Source organism: Anser brachyrhynchus (assembly GCF_964034855.1).
Source record: "Anser brachyrhynchus genome assembly, chromosome: 3".
Taxonomy (NCBI): Eukaryota; Metazoa; Chordata; class Aves; order Anseriformes; family Anatidae; genus Anser; species Anser brachyrhynchus.
This window is the reverse complement of record NC_137696.1, coordinates 77434101-77459689: the sequence shown is the minus strand read 5'-3', so window position 1 is coordinate 77459689 and position 25589 is coordinate 77434101. Positions and strand designations below refer to the sequence as shown.

The 25589-nt window shown below is 41.0% G+C and overlaps 1 long non-coding RNA gene across 4 annotated transcripts in view; it reads right to left on the bottom strand.

Moving 5' to 3' along the window:
• LOC308192902 overlaps positions 1-21746 on the bottom strand; it is a 43442-nt gene extending 21696 nt beyond the window's left edge. The window contains exons 1-3 of one of the 4 annotated variants that reach the window (XR_013949195.1): positions 20875-21746; positions 14574-20678; positions 3251-14467 (exon numbers count right to left, since the gene is read on the bottom strand). This is a non-coding gene — a long non-coding RNA (uncharacterized lncRNA). Of the gene's footprint in view, positions 1-3250; positions 20679-20874 lie in introns of all 4 variants that reach the window. The other 3 variants (XR_013949196.1, XR_013949197.1, XR_013949198.1) reach the window with 3 other exon arrangements.
• Between the last annotated feature and the right edge of the window lie 3843 nt (positions 21747-25589).

Below are 25589 nucleotides of genomic sequence, written 5' to 3'. Positions count from 1 at the left end.
ATAAAATTCAGAGTACGATGGCACCATGGGCTTCTGGCAGTTAGTGCTCGGTTTCTGTCATCCGAGATGTCACGTGAACCCATCTCTTAGTTTCTTAGTGAAAAACTATAGAAATCCTAAATTCAGGGGAAAACTATTGGCCTTTTTTCTTTGTAGTTAACTGGTGCAGAGGTTATTCTCATGAGTTATAAACCATTCTCCAGCAGTGAAGGAGTGTTTGGGATTTCCAGCATTAATGCTTGTAAGAAATCATTTGGCTGTCACTAACGTTATGTAAATAGATGGTTCATGTTTATACTCCACAAAACACATTTACAAGAAAAAGGCTGACTAATTCAGAGGTCAGCTTCTAATTCAAGGTTAGCACTCAACAGTTTTTTTTTCCCTGCCAAATAAAACCACTAAAGGCTAAATTAAAACCATGTGCTCTAACCTACCTTTATGCAATTACTGATATAAAGAGGGTGGAAGCAGTTTTGCTATCAAATTTAATGCCAATAAGGAGTACAGGGAAAAGTTGTCCTACAGAAGTCTTTACACAAGGAAGTGAATGAAGACTGCCCTGCCTAGAAGGTGTGAAGTCCTCCAGTAAATTTCAGTGAATTGCCTGAAACTGCAGGCTTGATTTGCCAGGAATCCATTGCAATAAATAGAAATTTAATAAGAAAATCATCCTGTTCTGCAGGAAGAGCAATTGCTGCAGGAAAACTCCAAAACCAAAGTGATCAGCATGATGAAATTTGCCCTTCTTTTAGATGTTTGTATATCCCTATCATGGTGAAAGAGGTTAGGTCCATTAACTCCCTTAAGCCCATCTATAGCATAGATGGCTATAATGAAGATGGCTGCCAAATTCCTGGAAACTATCACCTGCCAAAATTTCTACCAGCATTTTATTTTCTCTTCTAGATATTTGTTCATAACTGCTTTAAAAATAGCTGGTCTTTAAAGTTTCACTTAAAACTGAAATGAAAACTAAAATCCACTTTTTTTTTTAACTTTTCAGATCTAAATAAAATTCAAAAGTGGACCAGCACCTTCTTAAAATATTTGGCCAGAAGAGTGTGGGAACATTCAGTTGGAGACTGGGCAGAAGGTCAGTGATGCTACTCAACCTCTGCCAGATGAGAAGTAGGGTGCTATGTTTCCATTCAGCCCCGCATGCAAACTCCTAAGTGGTTTGAGGGGTGAAATCTGCCTGGCCCCTTCTCTCAATGCTCCCATGTCTAAGAAATATTTGGTCCTGGTCCGTGAATGTGTGACATGGTGATATAAATTCAAGAAGATGCAGTGCTGTTGAGTGGTGGGACCATATACGCATGTATGTGACTCCCATGTGCAGAGCCAACCCAGCCAAGAGCTTCCTGAGTCCTCGGCCACTAAGCTATGGACCTTATTGAGATCGTTTATTTTTGCCACCAATCCCAAACACTTCTAGTGCTTACAGTTTTAGAGGAAAATCTTCATTTCACTAATGGAGAGTTTAGTTGTCCAGCATTTGTCTCTAGAGCCAGGCACTTCAGAGAGCAGATTTCCTTCTTGCAAAATCACTGCAGCTATATGAAGTAACTTTCTAACTTGGGAGTATAAAATACACAATGGACTATGAAATAAGTAACGAATGCCCCACTACAAACAGCCACTTAATTCGTGTGTTGCATGGGTTTGCTCCCTTCCAAAGCATCAGATGTTACACTGGTTCAAATGCTCAAATGTTCTGATTTTCACCACACCTCAGTGTGGGTATTTGTGTTACCTACAGGTTCATCCTGCCCAAAATAGAAATCATAGGTAGGGCTCCAGGTCTGAGGCATCATCACATAAGAAAAGTTCATTAAGGAAGGAAAGTAGCATGTTTTATTGCAAATGTCCAGTCAATGTAGTGGTCAGTGGAATGTTTTGAAACATGCTAGCTATCCAGTCCTTTGCGTTAGGCCTGCAAACTCCTGAGAAACCTTACAGACTCTGTGGTGTGCAGAGATGGTGTCAAACCAGGATATTATGAGCAGCTGAGTTTGTTGTAGAAGAGGAGCTCTAGGGCAGTGGAGTAGGATTGCAAAAAGGGAAGGTCTCTCTAGGTTGAAGGAGTATTGGGTGGGTAGAGGTTGAGAAGCAGATTCTTAAAGGCAGGGAACAGACTGCCTCGGACACCGAGCTGACACTACAGCCTGAAAACTGAAGCATCTGTCCAGAGCAAAACACAGATCTGGTTGCAAGTAAGAAAAGTGCTAAGTATTCACTCTCCCAGCAGGATTTCTGAGATGCTGAACATCAGCTGCCTTTGCTGAAGTCTCTCTTATTTCCCAACTTATCTTCTTATTTCAGGTGTTACACCCATACAGTACCTTTAAATCAAGAAGGTCCTAAACTTCTTTCCGAATTGAACCATCACCAAAATGTAAAGAAAGGAATTTTAAATGCATGCCCGGACTAGAGGTGGTCAACCAAGAAGAGCTGCAGTGAAGATCATGTGATACCTGATATTTTGGTATTTTAAAATGGTGATCACATGCTCTTATAATAGGCTCAATACTACCTGTAAATCTAGCACAGTATTTGAGGTCTACTGACCCAGCAGAAAGGGGAAATAAACAGAGTGATTATAACCCAAGATTGAGTTGATATAATCTTAATCAATCAAGTTTCACCTGTATGTGGATTGTGATCGTGACCACAGTGGTAACATGCCTTCCACACAGCAAGATATACAGCCTAAACAGAAAGAGCTTTGGGCTTTTGGATTAAGTGGAGAAATGGTTTTGAATGGATCAGTCAAGACAGCAATAATTGCCATGAGGCTTAATGTAGCTTGTGCAGAAAATGTTTCTAAATTGCTTATGGTGGATTGTCAGATGTAAGAGCAGACAAATTGAGCAGATTGTGAAAATAATCCTAGCACAGCTTCCAACAACAGAAGTTAAACTTTTTTTATTCCTAAGAAATGTGAAATTATAAGAAAGAGTAATACCAATTGCTGGAAAACAACAAAAGCATACAATATCGTTAGCTATAATCATTCATTGTATATCATCTGATTAAGAGAACTTGCTGAGTTGTAGTTTCCAAGACTTGCCCTTAGATGAAATGATACATCTTGGCAGGAAAGGTCTTCTGTATTGACAAGTACATAGTGAAGCTCTTTGTAAATTGAGAAAACAGTTTTTGAAACTTTGCTGAAAAGAGCATATTTTCCCCTTTGCTCACTGGAGCCTCAAATCATACTAAAACACTTCCAAAGGTTTTTCATTACCTGAAAGGGGAGGGACTTATCAGCTGCTTGCCTATCTGCAATATTGTAATGAAGCGGTGTTAGGAATATCTGTAAAAATAATAAACTATATTACAAACAAATTATTTGAATTTCAATAATATCCTTATTTAGAGATGCTAGTATTAACGCTGGGAGACCCTCCTCTCTAAAAACTACTGAGAGTAAGTAAAGTAAAAAATGAGAATGAATGACTGCTTCCAGCTAACTGTTGAAATCATATATATTGCATGTATAGCAAGGTCCATTAAGGGATGATCATTTAATCTTGAGGGTTATGCATAGCTTTCAGTCACTTAGGGATTTTAATCATCCGTCAAAATGTCAGAATTACAAACTTTTGTCAGCCATCAATTCATGGGAATGATGAGGCATGCCTTCGCATGACAGTTTATCTCTATACCCTAAAGTCGAAAGATCTTAAAATGTTTTCCAGCTCATAGAAGTTATTTTTGTGCAGTAGTTAAGAATTGCTCAATTGCAAATCTTAAATTCTTTAAGGATGAGAAAGTGATGAAGGAAAGATGTTTTCAATGACTGAATACTCCTTATCTTCATCTCATGCTGTGCTAAAAGTTTGACTGCTCTAATTTTAAAGCTATCTAATCTTTTATGTGCTAAAGCATATGAAATCATGCATTATTGGAAATATGAATTACAAGAAGTGTTCATTTACGTGGTGCTACATATAACCTTTATCTAAAATGCATTATCATTTAAAAAAATCATTTAGTGATATTCTTTGGTTCTCAAATAAACTTTTCTTTCAGAGAACAAAATTGCTTCAACCTGATTGAGATATTTTACTTGGGAAAACAGAGAGAATTTTTGAGAAAGTCCATAAAGATTAGGGCATGTTTTGATGTTTGACAATGACTTGGATATGAGTCTTGTGCATAAAGGATGTTCTTTACGGGGAGATCCATTCAAGTGAGCGTGCATGCCTCAGGAGACTCACGCTGGCAAACAGTCTCATATCCTTTCTTTAGAAATGTGAGGTTTTCAATTTCTTAGAACATGTGGATTGTGTTACATTCATTTCACTGTTGCATCTGAGGCACGTATGAATATTTTCTTTGTATACATGTAGTTGGAAAGATTGCAGAAATCTATTAAAGACAAACTCTGCTTAAGGTTGAGCTTCCAATTGAAAGCAATTTTAATTCTAGAAGCAAGAACTATCAACTGATTTCTTTAAGATGTACTTAAATGTACTAAAATGATGCTTATCAGTTTGCCAATAAACCGAAGCTTATCACAGTGGAATGCTTCACTTGAGAGCAGTGGAAATTTCCACCTTAGAGAATAACACACGATACTGGAAAGGCAAAACAGTGTTTCCCTAAAATGTCCTTTAAAATAAAGTTCCCAATTTCTACTCAAAAAGATGGCCAACCTGATCAAGAATGCTTCTTTCAGGATTGATTATTTGTTCCACAAAACTGAAATAAAGCACGAGCCTGCACCCAGGCTTTAGTTTAGTCACAGGACTTGGGGTTTTGTTTTTTGTTTTCAAGTGTCACTAAATCTTTCTCTCTGCTCCTCCACTGCAAGATTAATTATTTTCAGTGCAAGGGCTCTTCTTTCAAAGTCTTCCATTATTCTGTTTTGACCATAGTGGGGAACTTATCCAAGTCAACAGAAAGGCAGCCTTTATCACGAGAGGCTGCTCATGAAGTGGATGGTTTCATACATTACTGTGGGAGAATTGCCTTAACATAGCCTATTCACGCTGATGTGCCAGGTGCATCCACTTACGCAGCTCAAAATGCTGCTACCACCACATCCTCCGCTGCCAAGGCCATTATGTACTCTGAGTGATGGAGCAAGAGGCAGGACTTAGATCTTCTCTGCTGGGAAGTGGAGGGAGAGAGACCAATCTTTGTGCCTTGGAAAAAAACTGCTGTAGAGAGCCTTTTAACTCTCTGTTGCTCTGCGCTGATAGAGATTCGGAAGATGGGGAGGAAAATAGCAGGAGCTTAGAGCAAGGCTCTGCTCTGCATCGCTGCCCTGAGATGCTGTAAAGAGGACAAAGGGAAACTCGGATATAAATAGAGAATGACATTTTCCTTGCATTGTCCACAATGAACACATTTGTACATGAACAAAATCATTGGAACGAGACAGCATGCATGCTTGCTGCTGAAGAAAAGCCTGTTTGTGCTTAGTACATTGGAGACATTGTTCGAAAATAGTTCATCCTTTTGTAAATATTGCCTCTGCATTGGTGCCAGGGTTGCTGTTGGTTTGTGCTATCAGCTGAGTAAGTATCAGTCATGCACGTGCTGTGGGGAGAAATTTTAATGCGGGCACCAGATTTAAAAGGAGCAAATTATCCTCCTAAGGACTGTCCTGTTCATTTTCAGTTAATGTTGCTTGCTTTCCCCTTGTTCTTGTTTCTTCTAGGCTTACCCTGTTTTCTTGCATATAAAGTAGGGACTGTTGTGTGTGAGCAACTGAGAAAACAAATGCTCTTCCCCTTCTCTGTAGAAGTTATACAACAGCTCTAAAATAAGGGGGGCCAAGCCACAGGGGGAAATAAAAGGGTATTTAATTCATGTCACCAGGAGATGAAACTTGCCCCAGCCTTCAGGTGCTGCTAGTAAGTGCACAGATGAGTAGAGAGCCTTTTTCAGACCAAATCCTGGAAATGTTGCCTTTGCTTTTCATCTGTAAAGATACAGCTACAGCAGCTTAGGCTGTGTTCTCTGCCTGTGCGAAGTGGCCTAATTCTGCTGCTGTCACCATGCTGGAGACCTTGGCTCTTTGGTTTGTTTGCTTGCTTTCTGGAAAGACATGCATGTGGCAACGCTTCTTTTTCCACAAGCTTTGAGATTCCATCAAAACAAATACTTCTTTGACATGTAAAATAAAATCTATGAAATGAATAAAATATGTTCTGCACCCAGTGAAAGCCTTCTTGTATCCCTGGTGTTAAATCAGATCTGATGAATAAGACAGGTTTGTATTCATCCCCAAAACCAGCATTTGGGCATATGATACAGGAAAAGATCAGAGTTCATTAACATACTGAGATAATGAACCAAAACTTGTCTTTAAGTATGCTTGTGCAGCTCCATTGTTGATAGTGAGAAGGAACTGGGTGCAAATGAGACAGAATTAGACCATTAAATGAAAAAAATCTTCCTGCACTGTATCACATCAAAACACTCGTAACCTGAACAAATTGTGCAGCCTGCCTTTAGTCAATGGACAAAATGGGCTTTCCGGAGCACAACTAACGCGACCTGCTTCAGGTCGCTAGTTCAGACTGAGATGACCTGTGATATAGAAGTGCCTCTTTCTCTCACACAAATGGGATTTCAGACAAGAGGCATGTGCTGTAGATGCTTAAAGACAAGTGAGGTGAATGCAAAGTTTTTTGTTAGCAGATCTGTACTAACAGATTTTAGCAGTAGCCTTGGATTAATATGTTAAAAAATGAGGGCAATACAAGAACTGTTACTGCGAACAAGGATGCATCTGTTGGGATTTCCAACAGACAGTGGTTAGTCTGGGAGGTAATTCTCGCTGCTATGCTATTCATCCAAAAAGCATTTCACCAATGTGTTGGTTTTGGCAACCCAGAAAGCTTGCAGGTGTGGGGGAGTGTGGAGGATTCAGGTGTCGGTCTGGTCCCCAGCTGTGCCAGATGAGATCTGGTTTCAGAGAAAGTCCTTGGAAAGTCCTTGTCTTTGAGCAACCCCCGGCAGATGAGTCCTGGCTCTAGGTGGACCTGGCCTCTTCTTAAATCCCTGTATCTGTACCCAGCAGGATGGATCTAATTCTTGTTGATTACGAAGCTCTTCCTCTGTGACATGGTCAGCAATGCTACAAACTGATGAAACCTGTTCTTCATTCAGCACATGTGTAAGAACCCAGCAGGGGGGAAAGCAAATGGCATCATAAACCACTTTATTTGGCCAATGCTACATGCAATGCAGCACTATGTATCCGACAAGACACTGATGTATTTGCTTCTTTCCCCACTACACAATGAAGTACAAAGCTCTAGAAAAATCTAATAGAGGAAAACTTCCATTGCAGAACTACCTCTATCGTACGTAGTTGCTAACATAAAGATCTCCCCAAGAAGTTGTACAGGTGCTCTAGTAGGCAATGTACTTTGAGATGTGCAAGAGTAGGTCTATTGTTGTTTAATTAGAATTTCATATAATTTAAGACATATAATATTACCCCTTTTCACATTTCACTGTCCTCCAAAAAGCTAAATCAACACACTTACATGTGCATCTTATATTAAAAATGCAAGTATTTTATCTTGCTTTGGATATGCCATACTGCCCCCATTTCCCTGCCTGATTAGGAATAGGCTTTTATGTCCTGAAAACCTCCTTCTCCAGGAGGGAAATTAATATATTTGTATCTGAGAATACGGTTCTCCATCAAGATAAAGTGCAATTGGAAACTACATAAATTGCAGGACCCTCCAGCATTTCATGATAGCAGGCAAATACAGTTATCCCTCTGACACAGACAAATACATCAGGGGAAAGTGAGCTACTGACTTGCCCAAAAGGAATTCAACGGAAGAGCTGAAAATTATACCTTTTAAAAATGCTGTGATGTTCAGGCAATTTCGAAAATGTTTCTCTACCCTAAAAAAGGTATAGCTCAAGTTCAAATCAAACATGGTAGGAGCTACTGTAACAGGCTGATGCAGTTTCTGAGGATAATGATGCCACACATCCTGAAGATTACTGTACTCTTCCACTCTCCACTTTTATCTCTATGACCATGCCCCAAAGCTCCAAAGTGGCACCCTTCAAACCAGGCCTCCAGACCTTGCAGACTGCGGTGGGAGTTTCATTATGCTCCCTGGCAGAAGGGGAGGGTTGGGGGCATTTCTCTTTCAGATTGCAGAGCCCAACTGGAAGTTAAGCAGTGCTGTAGGCGCTCAACATGGTTGGTCCACCCTTGGTCATTGCGCCGGGGTGGGGTGACACGAGTCCTGCTCTGCTCTGTGCTTCTCTGAGACCCCTCGGAAAGGAAAAGGATGGTAGAAGACGCAGGCACCACAGGAACCCCCATTCCTTGTGTTCTTCATATCACTTCATTCTCAAACATCCGATGTCCTGTTTGATCCCTGCCTGGATTTACGATGCAGAAGATGGGCTTTTTGGGGTATCTGCTGCAGAAATAGACTTGTTATATTAGCACCTTTATGAATGCACCGTGACTGCAGTCGCTTAACTGATTCCTTATATTTTTTGCCATGTTATTGCAGTAATAAAGGCTTTGCATGCTGATGTCTCCTTAAAAAAGGAAAATAATCTATACATTGAAGATGAATCTCTAAAGACTGTACTAATTAATTTATGGAGAATTTACTTCATACCTGATAACATGATTTATTGGAAATTAGTCCATCATATGTTGCTTCAGGCATTCCTGATAAATACCTTAATGCAGTTAGTTTTCATGCCATCTAACTCAGATTTCCTTGGTCTGCCATTCACGAGCTATTTGGAGCATGTGAAATAGTAGATAATTGTCTGCAAAACTGTTGCACCCATTTTTTTTCAGAATCATATGTGTATGATTTTCATGGATGTAAGAGTCAATTATCAGTTAAATTAAGTACAGAATTAAAAAAAAAAGGCAAGACATTAAAATTCTTAATTCAGTCTTTTTTATTATTAACCAAAAGCTTTGTGGTTACATTGTACAAGGTGACAAATGTGGGGCTTTTTTTATTTTGGTTTGTTTTTTTCCATATTGGTTACACAGCTTTCTGAAGTACACAGTTGAGAAGGCTGCAGTAAGCCAACTATGCTACCCAAACTGCTTTCATTTGAGCTTCAAACAACTTCGGCCCTCTTCAGCGTGGCTGTCTGCACGTTTTGCAGCGCTGCAATGAGGCCAGGATTCCACCAACGCTTCAATCATTTAAAAAGAACAAGAAAATCTAGGTAACAAAGGAAACCAAAATGCTTTAGTAGTGAACTGAGGTTGACTAGAAATGTGAATTTCAATGAAAACTAAAATCCATTTCTGTAGCATACGTTGCTGTGTTTGACCTTCATATATGGTAGAACTCAGTGAACTACTCAGGTTCTGTAAGAAACTCAAAAGAATCACAAAAATAAAAACGGGGATAATCTTACTCCTGTCAAAGGTACTTCAGCAAACAGAAGATCAGAAAGTTGACATTGTAGAAGTATAGACTGATCCCTCAGAGAAGTAGAGGACTGAGTAGTCAAGGAGACGGCAGACATCCTAAGTTAGTATTTCCTTCCTCCCTGGATGCAACTCTGCAGCAGGTATAAAGTCTTGTCCTATATTTCTGCTGAGTACAAGTGGAAGTTTATCTGTCACTTTATGGGATGGAATGATAACAAAAATAGTGCAATACAATGGAGTTATTTCAACATACAGTTTCTCTCAGTATTGAGTAGTTTCTTGCTAGAACATAAATAGGGAGTTAAATACAAATATTCAAGAGAAAGCACTGCCTACAAGAGAATGCCCTACCTTAAGCCTTGAGAGTGATTTAAAGCAAGCAATTTTGTTAATAGGATTCTAGCAGTAGCCTATACTACAAGCTTTTACCACTGTCTTCAGATGACAATTTGCCATCATAAACATAATGTATTATTTATTCTAATTTGCTTTTATCATCCAGGTGTCCCCCTTCAAACCAGGGACCTTTGTTCCAGGCACTGTAAAAATTCATTAGAAATGTGCCTGGAGAGATTAAGATGAGTATCTGGCTACATCTTGGCCTTGATTGCAAAGGAGCACACTGTCAAGCCTCTTAATAACGTATTTACTGATGTTCAACTAGATGCTAGAGAACAAAATTGATCATTGTGCTTAAAAATGCTTGCTGCTGCCTTACAGTGGTGAAAAATGTTAGCATTCATCATACACATGGCAGACCTGTTGGCAGAACACCAGTTCCACAATCACTCTTCGTGTCTTGTGAAGGATCTGCTTTCTTGATGGCCTGTTTTCCACAGGTACCTGAGCGGCACGGGAAAGAAAAGCTGTGGGAGTCAGAGAAGGAGAGCTCTTTGGGGCAAGGGGAATTTGTAATGCAGCCCTAAATAGAACAGAAAAAGAATAGGTAGATCATCTCAAAGCTCTACTGGGGCAGGCAACCAGGTCAAATAATCCTGTTCACTAGGCCTAAGAGGACTCAGTCTTGATTTAAATGCAGTTTCTGTGAACATTATTCCTATTGAGAAGCTGTTCTTAGAGCGACCTTACTCACAGAACTAAAACCCACCTAGTTTCAATTTTACTCATTGTTATGCCGCTTGAGTAGCAACTAGCTCTTTTCCCATCTTTGTTTACTTCTTTCACACATTTTTTTAAAACCATCCCCTCTCTGTCTTTCTTTTACTAGGTTAATGAACGTAATCCTTTTTAACAGTTCTCAGAAAACAAGCTCCATGTTGTCCTGAACAGCTCTTTCTACTTTTGGCCGTTTCACGTTTCCTGAGCACAGGTGACCAGAACAAGATGCTGCTGCAGATGAGATGTGGTCAGGAAAGCTGTGGCTTTACTGGAAACCCCTCATTTGTTATAACCAAGACCTGTATTTGCTTCTTTCCCAGCTGCATCACACCAGTGGCCTATGGGTCATCCCATGACCTTCTCAGACACTCATGTCCATGTTGTAGAGTCCAGCTTGTGATCTCCCATCTGTAGCTGAAACACTTACTAGTTCCCTATTGTGCTGACATGCTTTTTAAATACACGTTTACCTGCTTTTATTACACAGCTGTCCACTTACAATGGACAGTTGAGTCCTCTTCTGTTCTGACAGCAACTCACACCTCATGTGCTGTTAGCAGATTTCACCAGTCCAGCTGATACTGTTCATGAGGGTCATTAATCACAGGACTAACTAACCCTGATCATCAAGGTACTCCTGATTGCCTCATCTAGGAAACCATGTCAACAGTCTGCCGCCACATCTTTTACCCAGTGTTTTGCATGTGCATGTCACAGTTCTGGTGATAACGCTCTCTCCTGCTGACTAACGATTTTCAGCGTGCCATTGCAACAACAGCTTTACAATTATTAATAGATGTGATCTAGAAGGATAATAGAGGGGAAGACAGGTGCAAATAAGGGTCAGAGCATAAACAGACAGTTCTGCATACTTGTCCTCATCACTACTTAGCATGCTCTTGGTAGTGCCCCAGCTGCTGTCTTGCATCGGTTCCTCTCAGCCTTTCTGAAAGCTGGGAGAAGCATGTGAAGCAAAGATGTGTTTTCTTCTAGCACAGTGGGTTTTGTTTGTTCATCTGTTATCTGCTTTCTAGTTTTGATTTTGCTATCTTCTTAAACATGCCCACTGCTACGCATTTTTGCTAAAGGCAGGCATGGTGAAGAAACTCAGTGATTTGAAAGTGTTAGAAAAGTTTTACGTAGCACCATAATCATGTGTTGTTTTTTCGTTGTTGTTGCTGTTTTGTCTGTTTCTTTAATTTTGTTCCCCATCCCTTTCTTTGCAAATCCTAACATTTTGCTTGTTTTTTTGACCACTTCTAAGCATAACACTGATGTTTTCAGGGAAGCATCTATTACAGCCCCACAACACTGTTCCCGAGTGGTATCAGCCAGCCGAGAAGCCATCATCTCCCCATGGGTATCATGCTGCCGTTATTTACGCCGAGGTTCATGGTTGCTCAGGCACTACGATTCATGATGCCTTCCTTCCTCCCACCTTCATGTAGACAGTAAACTTCGCAAGTTTTATTCATGCCCCTTTCCAGAACGTATCTGAGTATGCTGTGTAATAGCAATCAGGAACTCCACCATTAATCTCCCATCAGCACGGAAAGCGAGCAATCGCTGCTGTTCTTCACTTCCTATCTTTTCATGTGGGACTTATGCATGTGAGAACCGGCCTCCTCGCTCACGTGGCCTAATTTCTTTGAGACTCTTCGGTAAAAGGTGCTGAACATCTTTTGTCAACTCCTTGCAGGTGTTTCAAGCAGATCTCCTCTCCCCATACAGAGGGACTTGTGGGGCACCCTTTCCCTTAGCAGAAGCTGCCTGTTTCTTTCCCTAAGTCACACTTACCCATTTGTTCACTAATTTTATTCTTGAACTACTTCACCTAGCCTAGTCATCAGGCATGATGCTCTGTACTTACCTGTACCTTTCTCTAGAGCCACAGATAAAAATTTGTGCCATGTTAGCCAGCAAGAGTTTCCTCAAATTCATCCTTTGATACACTTAATGCTGTTTTTACATGTATGGCCTGCCAGATAAGAACTTTTTTTCTTGTTTTCTTCATTTGGATGTAACTTGAGGTTTTTAGAATTTGTCTTTTAACTTGAAGCAACTTTACTGAAGTTGTTTAGCTCGGCTCACTTTCTTTTTAAGACTACAAAATTGTCAGGATATGATCAGCCCTCAGCTAGACTAGAAGTGCAAAAATCCTGGAATAGCAAATTGCACTATTTAGAGGCTCTAACTTTTGTGGCCTTCTCGGTTACATTCTAAAAACTCCAGGAAAATCCATTATTTCACCAACATCTCTGTGAATCATTTACATGGAGGTGAAATGACAAAAAAATTAGTTCCGTTCCCACTTTCTTAATTCCTGGGTGGGAAAACCTGTAGATTGGTCTTTGGATCCAAGCAGAAAAGCAGCCAACTTAAATAGGATTTTAAAAATAATCAGAGCTGCTGATTAAAATATTGGAAAAAAATGGGACCACCCATCAAGAAATCAGACGCAAGGAAGCATAGGATAAAATTGAATAAATGGAAAATAAGAAAAATGCCATAAAGCTTTCCTAAGAGTAGATTATGCCACAATAGCAACACATAAAAAATAAATAAATTTTAAAAAAAACATCAAACCAACCAACAAAAAAAAACACATTACTTTTCTAAATCAAGGAAATGAGTAAGCCTCATCTTACTGGAATTCAGGAAAATATTTGCTAGTACACTACTTGAAAAACAAACAAACAAAACAAAAACAAAACAGAATTAAGCTAAGGAAGACAGCAATTACTAAATAAACTCTGACTATAAGCCTGTGAAGTTGTTTTGAAGAAGAACTCTCAGGCTAAGGAAAGGTTACTAGTGGACTTACTTACAGAACAATCCCAGACAGATTGTATTAATTATTTTCACTGAGTACCTTAACCTAGGAATTAAGCGTACGATCAGCTGATGACACGAAGCTGGGATACTGTTAGCACAAAGGAGGACTGAAATTTCATGTAACAAAGGGCACAAAACTCATTTTACATGATGGGCTTGATTCAACATCCTGGAACCTGGCACATACCAAACTGAGCAAAAGCTCTCAGGTATGGTATTTTTACTATAAAGATAAACCCCACTGGTCACGTTTTTTAGCTGTGCTGCAGGCAAAGAAATATATCAAACAAAATTGCTCGAAAAAATGCCACAAGACAAATTTCATACAGCAAGTCCCATGGGAAGACAAAGAGAGGCAAGAAAAAATGATTTTTGCTTGTTTAATTAGAGACAGTCATAATGTGACTTAGCTTTCAGAAACACAACAACCCAAATCCTCCAGCATAATCTAATTCTTATTTTTACAAGTTATTTGTGAGTGCCACTCAGCCCTTGTACATCCTGATCTCCCTTCAATCTTACAGACATAACCTGTAAACTGGAGATTCAACTACTAGATCAATAGAAACAATATAATGTGACACTAAGTCTATCTCTGTTGATCCTGGAAAAATATTTCTGAATTTGGTCTCTTGCTCTCAGAGCTGTCAGGTGGAGCCAGTGTAGGACACTAAGTCAGAAGCAGTGTACGGCTTTCTGAAAACTTACCTGGAATAACATACTGTGATGTGCCTGAGGTAATGCAATACTCAAGAGAACTCTGTTTCATGAGCCAAGCTGGTTCATCTGTAGCCCTGCACCATATCAGGTGCGTGTACCAGCTCACGTCTATAGTCGTGCAAAGCGTAGAGATTCCTGAGCAAATCTGGGCATGCCAGAAAACTCACAGGAAGCCTGGGGCTTGGATGAAACTGATGACACCCTTCTTGTAAAAAGCTTTTTGACACCCTTGTCATGCAATACCATTATAATAGTGCAAAGGTCAAGGTCATAAACTCAGAATGAGTAACAAGAACTTTACTATCAGCATCCATAAAAAAAAGGTAAGCTAGGTGTCTCATTTAGTCCTCAAGGCCTGTGAGATACTGGTAGCATGCAGCTCTGCAAAGAATAAAAAAAGTTAACATATCAGAATATTAGTTGCTGTATTTCTAGCAGGGCTAGGAAGGTGTTAATGCCACCACGAAAGGCCCTGACGAGATCTTACCTGGAATACTGTGCATACTTCTAATCCGGCATGTTGAAAAAAGATTTACTGAAGTGGAAAAGGTGCAAAGAAGGGTTAGAAAAATGGTTGGGGGAAAGGCATCCTCTTCTGTGACAAGTATAGCACAGTTATTTTTGCAGAACTAAGGCTGAGTAGGTTTTGGGAGTAATCTATGAAAAGCAAGTAATCTGTGAAAGCTCAAGGGGTGACAGATTAGAAGGGACTTTTTACTTAGGGAGAGAGAAAGGCTATTTAAACTGAAGTCAAAGAGGTTTACAGAACATGAGGGTGTCAGGTGGTTTTGACTACATGTTATTAGAAATCTTTAACCATTTAGAGGAATGGAAATTAGGAGCAACCTTATGACAAGGGTACTTTCAAGATGGAGTTTGATACCTCTGCAAATAACTTGCATGGTACAACATGGCTGTCCACAACAGCTGGGATCAGAGCCTATGGCTGAGGAGGTCTTCACCAGCCTTTTCTATGTCAAGATCAGAACTGAGTCTGAAAGCTTTGATTTTCCAAATGCATATCAAATTAACACATTTGCCACCAGCCAGTTTATCACCACCTGCTATCTTGCATTCAATTGTGTTACACAAGAGTGTAAATTAACGTGAAGTGCAATTCTCATAATTATTATAGTTGGGGAACAAATGGGGCTGCGCATATGCAAGTATCTAATTAGTCATGTAGTGGTTGCATGTATGTGGAAATACCCTGTTTGACTACGAAATCATACTGACTGCTTCGGCTTATACAACGATGTTTGTAGTTGCTACTCTTGCATAAGGAGAATTAGGCCTTCTGTTTTAATAATGCTGCACCATTCTGTTCAATTCTGAGCCCTTAATCTTGCATCACAATACAGCATTCCTGTAGCAACAAATAATGGTGTATTTTTCAAATTTTCCATTTTGTAAGATGCTAGTTCCTGGCTTGAGTTAAATGTATACAGTGGACTACCTTGACATAAAATTAGATTAATCTTAACTGAAAAGAATCCCAGCATAGCTGTAATAGTAAAAAGAATATGACTTTATCTACTCAGGCATTTTAGTTTTCAGTCTTCTTTTCTCACGAGAGCTCTATAGCCTTAGTATGTCACATGTAGTTTCACCAGCTCTGTTTGTTTTAGACTGAGACAACTTGGCCTTATTAGCTCCTTCTATCCCCTCCAGTTTTGGTGGGGTCCCAAGTGCCTCCTTAGTTATATTGCAAAAGGAAATCCTCATAAACCACATAAAGCCCTAAAAAAGCTGAGGGCAAAATTGAGTGGATCTCTGCTCTCCTTGGCAGCATCTTCCCCTTGTGCAGTGCTGCCATGGGTGTCAATGGAAGCTCCGCGAAGAGAAAGAGAATCACAGGCCGCAGGTTGACTGGCTCTCCACGACAGAAAGGATACACTCGTTCCTAGCACCTTTCCTGTAGTTGCTGTATGCTTACAGGAGCTTGTTGCTGGGATTTCTAGGACAGCATGTCATCACTGCAGCACTTCTGCAATTTGCAGACAACGGACTATGAAATAGAAATGTCGTTCAGAGGACTGGGCACAGGATGAGGTCACGCTCTCTAAGGCTGGCAAGATACTTGCCTTTCTACTCAGTCTGTAGGAGAACCTGCTTGTTTCTGAATTATTACTGCTTCTTGTAGGTGTGTGTTTTTACTTGGATCTTTTCTCCAGGAAACAGGAATTTAATTTGCTTATATATAGTAATTAGGATTCCTCCTAATTAATAATCCATTTTAACATTTTATTTCCTTCCCTCTCTCCCAGAACGGACATCTAAATATTCTGTACATGCACATACGCATACCCCATCAAATTTATTTCAGCATAAGCATGAATACCATGAACCAAAAGTTTGGTATCCCTACGACTGTGAAGGCTGACTGCCACCTATGGGCAGGAGTTCATGTTAACATATTTAGATAAAATTTTAATATTATTCTTTGTAATTAATTCAATTTGTAATTATTTTAGCAGGACAGAGTTTCAATTCATTTGCTATATACTATTTCCACAGCAATCAGTTAACATCCTCTGAAAGCTGAATATTAAAACCAGCGCTTTTACGAAGGAGCATCAGCTTTACGGTGAGTAAAAAAAATGGGGTAGGATGTTCTTATTTTTATTATTCTGACTAAGGAATAAATAGAAGTACCCTGTTTCTCCAAGCAAAGAAATAAGACTCAAAGGCACACAGCCAGGTACATCACACTAGATAATGCTGTATTTAATAATTACTGTAATTTTAAAGGTTAGCTATCTCAAGGTTTTAGTATTTTGTTTACTGCCTTCTTTTACTGAATTCATACAAATAGCTTAGTTATGCAGTCTCATGAAAGTGTGTCTATCATTAGTATGCCATAGTAATTTTCTAATCGAAAAATTTCATTTTTCAGAGAAAAATGAAGGCTAAAGTGGGGGAAGGGAAAGAAGAGTATAAAAATGTATGGCTTGATTATGTAAGCCTTCATTTTTCTGATAATCGGTCTGGTCAACATTTACTTAGAAAACTAAAAAAGGAAGTGCACACTGAAATGTCAAATTTATTGTATAAAAAATAGTGTTTCCAAGTCAGTTTTCAGGCACTCAAAAGCAAAAAGGCTGTCAATTCTGACTATCTGATTACAAAACAGAAAAACGCTAGATTACAGCTACTATACTGTAGTAAGCTGCATAAAGTGGGTATCCTTACTCTCAGAAATAACAAATGTAAAAATTGCTGGAAATATAGCAAATTAATGCGTATATTTTTGTTTGAGGAAAAATAATCATTTTGCTCCAATAAACAGAAGTTAATTGTAGCCATTATATTTCTCCTTTTTGGGACAGGAGCATAGAATTTATGAGGGAAGAGAGAAAGAAACTTACAAAAGGGAAAATTGTATTAAAAGAGATAGCAACTAATAAGGAACTAAGAATGAGTTTGAAACTCATTTTTTAAAATTCCCTTTTTGAACTAATCCGAGTCCTGGGCCTTCTAATTTGTGTTCTACTTTATTAAATACGATAATCAACCCACCTCAAAAAAAGAGAAAAAAAAAAAACATGCTAGTGCTTGTCTTGTTCATTTTCTCTAAGTTTAATTACTAAACTTATGTTATAAACTTATGAAATATTGTAAAAGCAGTATATGCCACTCCAGCATCAGACATGATCACATCAACATTTCATGATTAGGTGCCCTTTATAATCTATAGAATTCAAACATTTATGGTAAATTATTTGTGCTTGGTATAAAAAAACATTTTGTAACTAAAGTAACTATGTTCTACAGCAATTTAATTCTGATACATTTTGCCTCTTAATACTGAATTAAGACACCGCAAAAATAGCATTCTCCAATTTACTTTCTTGTGTGTGTGTCCGTAGCATTTCACTGTATTTTCAAACGACAGTTTAAACTTAACCTACTTAGTCTTCTTGGATGAAAACTTTGTATCAGACATAAATTACTCCTTAGTATGTTTGATGAATCCAGCTTAAAACAAAACACAGAACTGCACGAACATCTGTGACAAATGACTTGTCTCAGCTATTCTGTTCTTTCTTATTTAATCTCCCACTCGAGTATAATTTTGTAGGTACACCATTTTATAGTGCAGACCTCTCCCCCAACCTACTGTTTACAAAAGGAATAAAAAATATCATTTTCCATGTGTTGTACCAAAAACTGAACAGAACATAGCTGGATCTTTTAAAATGATTACTACTAGGAGAAGGGAAATAAGCAAATAATCTAGAACCCCAAATTTCCAAGAGCAACAAAAGGGAAAAAATGTAAAAATGCAATATGGGATTGTTAAATTAATAGATCAACAGCATATGAAACAGAACCCTCCTTTTCTGGTGACACTTCACTGAATTACTACTTGCCTACTTATACAACTATAAACCGAGAGCAAATTTTTTCTTTATGCAGTCGGTTTTATGAATATTGAGACATTCCTATTTCAGTATCTTTAAAACCGAGGCCTTGTTAAAGGAGAGGCTACTTGGAAAGATCTCTATGATATCGGCAAACGCAGCTATGTTTCTCCTGATTTTCTTCCACAACTGATCTGTGCTTGATAGAGTAAAAAAAAATAAATACCAGGCAATGCACCTAATTCTTTACAGTGCTTGTTGTTAATTTTATGCCTTTACAAAAGGACAAGGAAAATTCCACTTCCCAAGTAAAGAAACACAGAACATCGAAAAATCCTAGCTTTAAAAATGAGTCTTTCTGCTCTTTACAGATGTCTCATCAATTTCATTTGAATGCTGCTAGTACTGTGTAACACAGATTTTACTTTACATAACCCATATAGGCACTAAGTAATATTATTTGGTATCTTCTAACTTTGTTAAATTGGTCATGGATTTTTACTATCCTATGTATTTTTTCAGTACTTAGTTATATGTCTGAATTTTTCGACGGACTTTCAAAAATATTCTTCTATTCTGGTCTATTCCACTTGTGTTTTGACGCTGCAGAAGTGTATTCAGACACTCATAATGTAATATGCTTATAGATGCAACTAAAGAAAAAGCAGATTATGTTGTGATACAGTGGAATGAATGGGACTTTCTTCTAATGGGGAAAAACCTGTTTGTTAATAATAATTTAATTTATAGATGAGGAAGGGAGCAAAGCACCTGGAACTGACTCATTGTGAACTCCAGAAATGCAGTGAGCTTCACAAAAAGTCTGCAGTTACTTTGTTTTTCAAGTAAGCACGCAGAGCTGACAGCTATTAACAGTAGCAAGGACTTGCATAACAAGGACTTGAAGAAAGGCTTAGCACTATCCATGCCCGAGCGATTTAAAGAGAATGAAGGCACGTATTTCTTTATGATGCATTATGTAACAACACAGAGGGCAATGTGAGACATTTAAAAAGATACGGGACCCACATTTGATCTTACACTTGTTATTTTAGAGTGCTTATAGCCTAATGCTTATGAAACACCTAACTTAGGAATGTGATCCTGTACAAACGAGTGTAAAATGTTTCAGAGGACATGTTTTATGTCTTGTACATCTTTAGGAAAACATAATAGGTTCTATAATTCATTTTCTTCAAAATTCTGCAATATATGCAATCTCAGATATAATAAAATTGTCAAAATCAGTGATATCTGGACCTTCTGGTTCACATTAGTGTGAAGAGAAAACTGCTGTTGAGCTGACACATTGATAGATTACGAGTTCTGCTGAAGAATAGCTAAAAATGGTGATTCAATCTTGTCAGTACTATATAAGAAGAATAACAGAAGTGGTAATGTTACTCATGATATCGTGTCTTTTATCAAAACCCTAACGGGTTCTGGTGCACTGAACACATTCTCCTTCTGAGACCTTCTGGCTTTATAAAATATCAGTGTAAGAGAACAACGTTAAATTTGCCCATTAAAAAAATAGGATGAGTGTGTGCCCTAAATTTATTTAAGCATGAAAATAAAGATTGGAAAGTAAAAAGACTGCCTTTTGAGGTGTTTTTTTTTCTTCTTCTTTTTCCCTGCTCATTTTTTACAATAGAAATCCTGGTCTTGTACTGATGAAATGGAGAGCTATAGGATTATGAAACACAAGTAACATGAAGGACAAATCTGACTGAAAGAGATGGAGAATATTATTCCAATTATTTTAAACTTAGATGGGTTAGTTTCTTCACTAACTCGTATTAATACAGCTCCCCTGAAATCAGTAAGGTGATACAGATTCATCCAAAGCATATCTGGCACGTAAGATAACGCGTCACCTTCTGTTAGGACACGTAAACATAAACACATGGGGAGAGAAGTCTTTTCTAAAAACCTCATTAATCACTAAATACTCGGAAGTATACTTTTAGAAGAGGCACCTTAAACATCTCTGCTCTTTTACCCCTGATTCTCTGCTGATCTCAGTCTCATGTGGTCATTTACACTGAAATGAAGTCAGGTTTAAACAGTGACTTCAGTCCCTCAGTGCTTTATACTTATCTGTGCTGCAGCAAATCACCAGGAAAGGCTCAAGATGGCAGGGAACCGGGGCCTTGCCGGCTTGCGTCTTCCTCCCATGGAAAGCACCGAACGTTCCCAATGCTCATTCCTGAATCATCCAAGAAGTCCTGCAGTAACAGAAGGGGAAACAACACTTCACAATCCTCATCCTCCACTGACAGGGAAAACAGGTAAGGAGAAGGAGGAAACAGAAATGCTGGGGGTGGGGGGGGAGGATTTCTAACTACAGGCTCCCCTCTCTGGAAGAAAAAGAAACCTTGATACGAACTTCATTATATCACTAGGACATAAACAGGCAGGCACCTCAGATCTGATTCCTCCGTGTGTGTGTTTTGGGGAAGGGTGAGGTATTCTTTTATTTTTTTTTTCTTTTATCGGGGCCTCTCTCATGTATTCACAGCTCCTCCTGTAATAATGCTTCTTGTTGCGTGGAAATTTTTATTATTTAAAAAAAAAAAAAAAAAAAAGGTTTCGCTGCCCAGCAAAACCGTGACGTAAGCGTCGCTCTCAATTCGGGGACGATCGGGGAAGCGCAGCGGCACCGCACCGAGTCGGTCACCTCGTTTTAAACCGCAGCCAGCCGCAAACCGCCGCCGAGCCCCCTCCGCCTCACCCCCGGCTCTGCCTTTTGCGGCCGCGCCCCGTCACCGTCCCCTCAGCAGCCCCGGGCGGCGGGGGCACCGCCACCGCCACGGGCACGGCGCCGAGACGCCCCGCAGACACACGGAGCGGGGACAGCGGCAGGCAGGGGACGGGCTGCCATCGCGGCTTGAGGGCGAGACGGCTTCAAGCCCTCGGAGCCCTCGGCGGCTCCTCTCCACCACAGCGGCTGCGGTGCCGCCCCGGGACGGCGGCCGGTGCCCGCGGCGGTTACCTCATGGCGCGAGGCGGGAAGAAGCAGCCGCTGCCCGCCGGGCTCCTCCCGTGCTCGGGGAGCTGGGCGGGAAAAGGGGGGGGGGGGGGGGGGTGAGCAAAGCCCCGTTCCCGCCCGCGGCTGCAGCCCCGGCGCGCGCCGTGCGCACCTGCCAGCCCGCGCCCCGCTCGCTGTATTTCCCTCCCTTAGCGACAGGGGAGGGGCGCGGCGCCGCCGGCACGGCCATTGGTGGAGAGCGCGGCGCGGCGCGGCCCATAGGCTGGGGGCGCCGACCAATGGGGAGCGCTGTATCCGGGAGGCTGGGGGGACGGGGAGCTATTTCCATCCGGCTCGGTGACGTCAGCGGGGCGGCGGTTGGCGGAGCGGGGGGGGCCGTTGGGGGGGGGGGGGGGGCGTTAATTTTGGGGTGCTGGCGGAGCCCGCCCTGAGGTGGGGGGCTCAGCGCCTGGGGGAGCCGTCGGCTAAGCCGTGCCGGCGGGCTCTTCGAGGCGGAAGGTGTAGCGCCTGCATGGAAAACGCTCGTGCGAGTGTTTGGGGGAGCGGCTGCTGCCTGAAAGTAGCTGCCGACAGTGCTCTGGTTGGCATGGCCCCGGTGTAAAGCACGTTAAGCGTGTTCCCCTGAGCTCTGTCTTCACGAACGCACAGTTCATCCCTTGGCATCCACAGGTCTACCTGGTGTTGACCCTGCTGGACTGCCCTAAGTGGGAAATCACCCTGTGGTCATGGTGCTTTAAAGGTATGCACTGGCCATGAAGTATACAATCGCAGATAAAGGTTGGAAAAGACCTCCAAGATCACCTGGTCCAACCGTCCCCCTACCACCAATGTCACCCACTGAACCATGTCCCTAAGCACCAAGTCCAACCTTTCCCTGAACACCCCCAGGGACGGTGACTCCACCACCTCCCTGGGCAACCCGTCCCAGTGCCTGACTGCTCTTCCTGAGAAGAAATGTCTCCTCATTTCCAACCTAAACCTCCCCTGGCGCAACCTGAGGCCATTCCCTCTAGTCCTGTCACTAGTTACCTGTGAGAAGAGGCTGACCCCCAGCTCCCCACACCTTCCTTTCAGGTAGTTGTAGGCAGCAATAAGTGTATCAATATACACCAAAGCGTACGGTATAGCCACCTGCCCAATCTGCCTTTCCCATTTCTGGCTCCTGTAACGACAGGGTGGGTTGCAGGGAGGACTTTTAGAAGCTGAAACCCGATAGATGCTTCTAGCTGCAAGTGTTCTGTTTTCTATTGTGTTCCCAGCACTGCAATCACAGATGGAGTTGAAATGGTGTTATGTTACAACAGAAGATGATAAGCGAAAACAAAATCCAAATGCACTGGTCTGTCTTGGCAGAAAGTGTCTTGTAATTTGTTCTCCACTTCAACGTGCTGGGGGCCCGTCCTGAAGCTCATCTCATTCAGCCTAATAAAGGCTGAAAAGTTGGGTTAAAACAGAGCTGTCTGACCCAAGGCCTATAACCATCCTGCCCGTGTCCTGATGCTCACTATTCTGATAGCCTCATGGCTTTTTTCCCTCTTGTGTGACCCGAACTGATCCATGATGTGACCAAAATGCAGGCATCCCCCATCCTACGATGGCATGTCACTCCTGCTAGGAGCACACACAAACATCAGGTAGATCACATAGATTTGGGCCTGTGTGCACAGGCATTTTGGTTGCCTACAGATGCATCCTCCGGCTATTTGGCTGCAGAAGGACATACGGTGTGGTGACCTGTGGAAGCGGTTCCATACACGCAGTGCTGTGGTGCAGTGAGCTGAACGCTGTTGATGCCGGAGAAGATTTGTCATGAGAGGCTGGAAATTGAGACTGGAAAGCAGGAGGAAGGAGGCTGCTGACAACGAGAGGACTGAAGGTCCCAACAGCCTCCCAAGGGGACAGAGGGAGCAAAGAGCCTACACTATTTCCAGGTGGAGCTTCGTAATTTCACAGTCACAATTAGTATGAGAGGGCAGGCTTAACCTGGGGCTTTGCCATTGGGGTGGCAGGGTTGGTATCCCCAAGAAAGGATGAAAAGCCCTTACTGTTACACCTGAAGGAGCTGCCATCGAAACAAGGTTTCTTCACTGTGACAGAGTATGGTAACAGAGCTAGGAGAGTATGGTAACAGAGGTAGGAGACAGCAGGGGAAGGCTGACCATGGAAGTGGCTTCTGTGAGGGAAGGGAAAGGCATGTCAAAGCTTGTGATACTGAAGGTGAATTTGATTCCTTCTTAAGGATGTTCTTTCACTGAGAGTCAGATGGGAAGATGCGAGAGCCCTTTTCAGGAACTGATTTGTGCCTTTTCAGTCTCACTGGCATTTTCTTGCTATTCCCACCCAATTTGGAAAGCTGCTTGGAATAAAGGTGAATTTACCATGCACGAGGTGGTGTTTATGTATTGTATTTGTCCAGTAATCCCACACTCCAGATTTCCTGTGAGTAGCCTGCAAGGCTCAGGAAATATTTTTTTGTTAGTGTCGTTTCTTTTTTTTTTTTTTTTTCCTTTTTCCACGCAGTCCCTGGCTGCATGGCTCCGTGACTTGGGGAAGTGTCAGCTTTCTCTGAAATGTCAGATCGGTGTTAGCAGGAGATGAAAAGCTGGTCGAGAATATTGAAGCTTTTCAATTTTAAACGTGTTTTGTGTGTAAAATCCCTCTTAAATAATTAGCAAGTGCTCTAAGCATCACTGCATATTTTATATTTCATCTGCCTGGAAGAAATGGACAGTTCTGTCGCTACAGATTAACCACAATTTATTTTGTGATTCTCTGACCGTTGGAAGAGGGACTTCATAGTTTATTACTTTTTCGTCCAATTATTCAAGGAATGGGGCTGGACAGATGAAGGGTTTAACCAGAGCTTTCCTTCTACTCCCAGTCCCAGCAGACATTTGAGTTTAGAAAGAAAAAATCTGCACAAGCTGAAAATGTGAAAAACAGAGAGTGAGTGGCTCAACAGTACAAAGGGATTGCAGTGCTGGATCTTATTTTCTTGGCTGACATTGGCTATAATGGTTTGTTTATTTTACCTTTGACATAGCCTTATCCTGCATTTCGGTTTTAGTTTTTCTTAGTTGGGGAAAAAATCATCACTGAATTGCTGTTGGGTGAATTAGTCTTAGGCACCACTGGACACGAATTTTGTTAAAGCATTTGGCACAAAAAGCTGTTCAGATTTAACCTTTTCCTCACAGAAATGGAGTTACTAAAGATTCTTTTTATGGAATGAGGGATAAAATCACCTTTTAATTCATTTAGATGATCAGGTTGTTGTTGTTATTGAGGCTCTTTAAACAGATGGTTGTGTCACAAGTGTGTTCATAGCTCTGCTGCGGACAACTCTGTACATTTCCTTGCTGCAGAAACCAGCAGTCCTCCAAAAGCAACACAAAATAGTAACTGTTACATCAGTTTTCCTAGAAAGCTGTTCTGTCCTGTCTTTGAGACAAACTTTGAATTCTGAGATGGTTTTGTATTTCTAGCATTGCAATTGGCAGCACTATTTCTGGAGGAATAAAATGCTTCGATCTTCATGTGTGTTGGACCTGATGGCCTTCCTGGCAGTCAGTGAGGGGCTTTAAAATGCCAAAAATACAGACATGGACTCCTCAGCGTCAAGAAATTGGTGTAGATTAGAGAGTACAAACAAATGATTAACCAAACATGCCTCCAACACACAAACGTTCTCTTAAAGTATAAGCTGACATCCGCCTCATCTCCTCTGGTGTAGTACCAGTAGCTCTGAGCTGTAAACAGTCCTCTGCTTAATTTCACAGCCATTGCTTAGGTAGCCAGTACAGTTTTTCTAAGCTGTGCTATACAGAAATCAACAGTTTGTGCACGCTGTCTTTGTATGCACTGTGGCTCAACTGTAGGACATTTTGCCCCCACCAGCTTTCTCCACAGTGTTTCCTGGTTAGCACTAGCAACAACAATCTCGTGAAGCCTTTAGAAAAGTCTCTTCCAGCTTGCTAGAGACGGACATGTAGGACACTGGTGACCATCTGGGATTGTAAAGAGGATGGATTGCAGCAGCAGGATGGATTGCAGCAGGGATCTGTTGAAAGGCCAGGTCGCCAGTCAGGCCAACTGGGATTGCAGGGAAAAGATCAAGGACTTGCAGAAAGCTAATTCTCTACTTTGG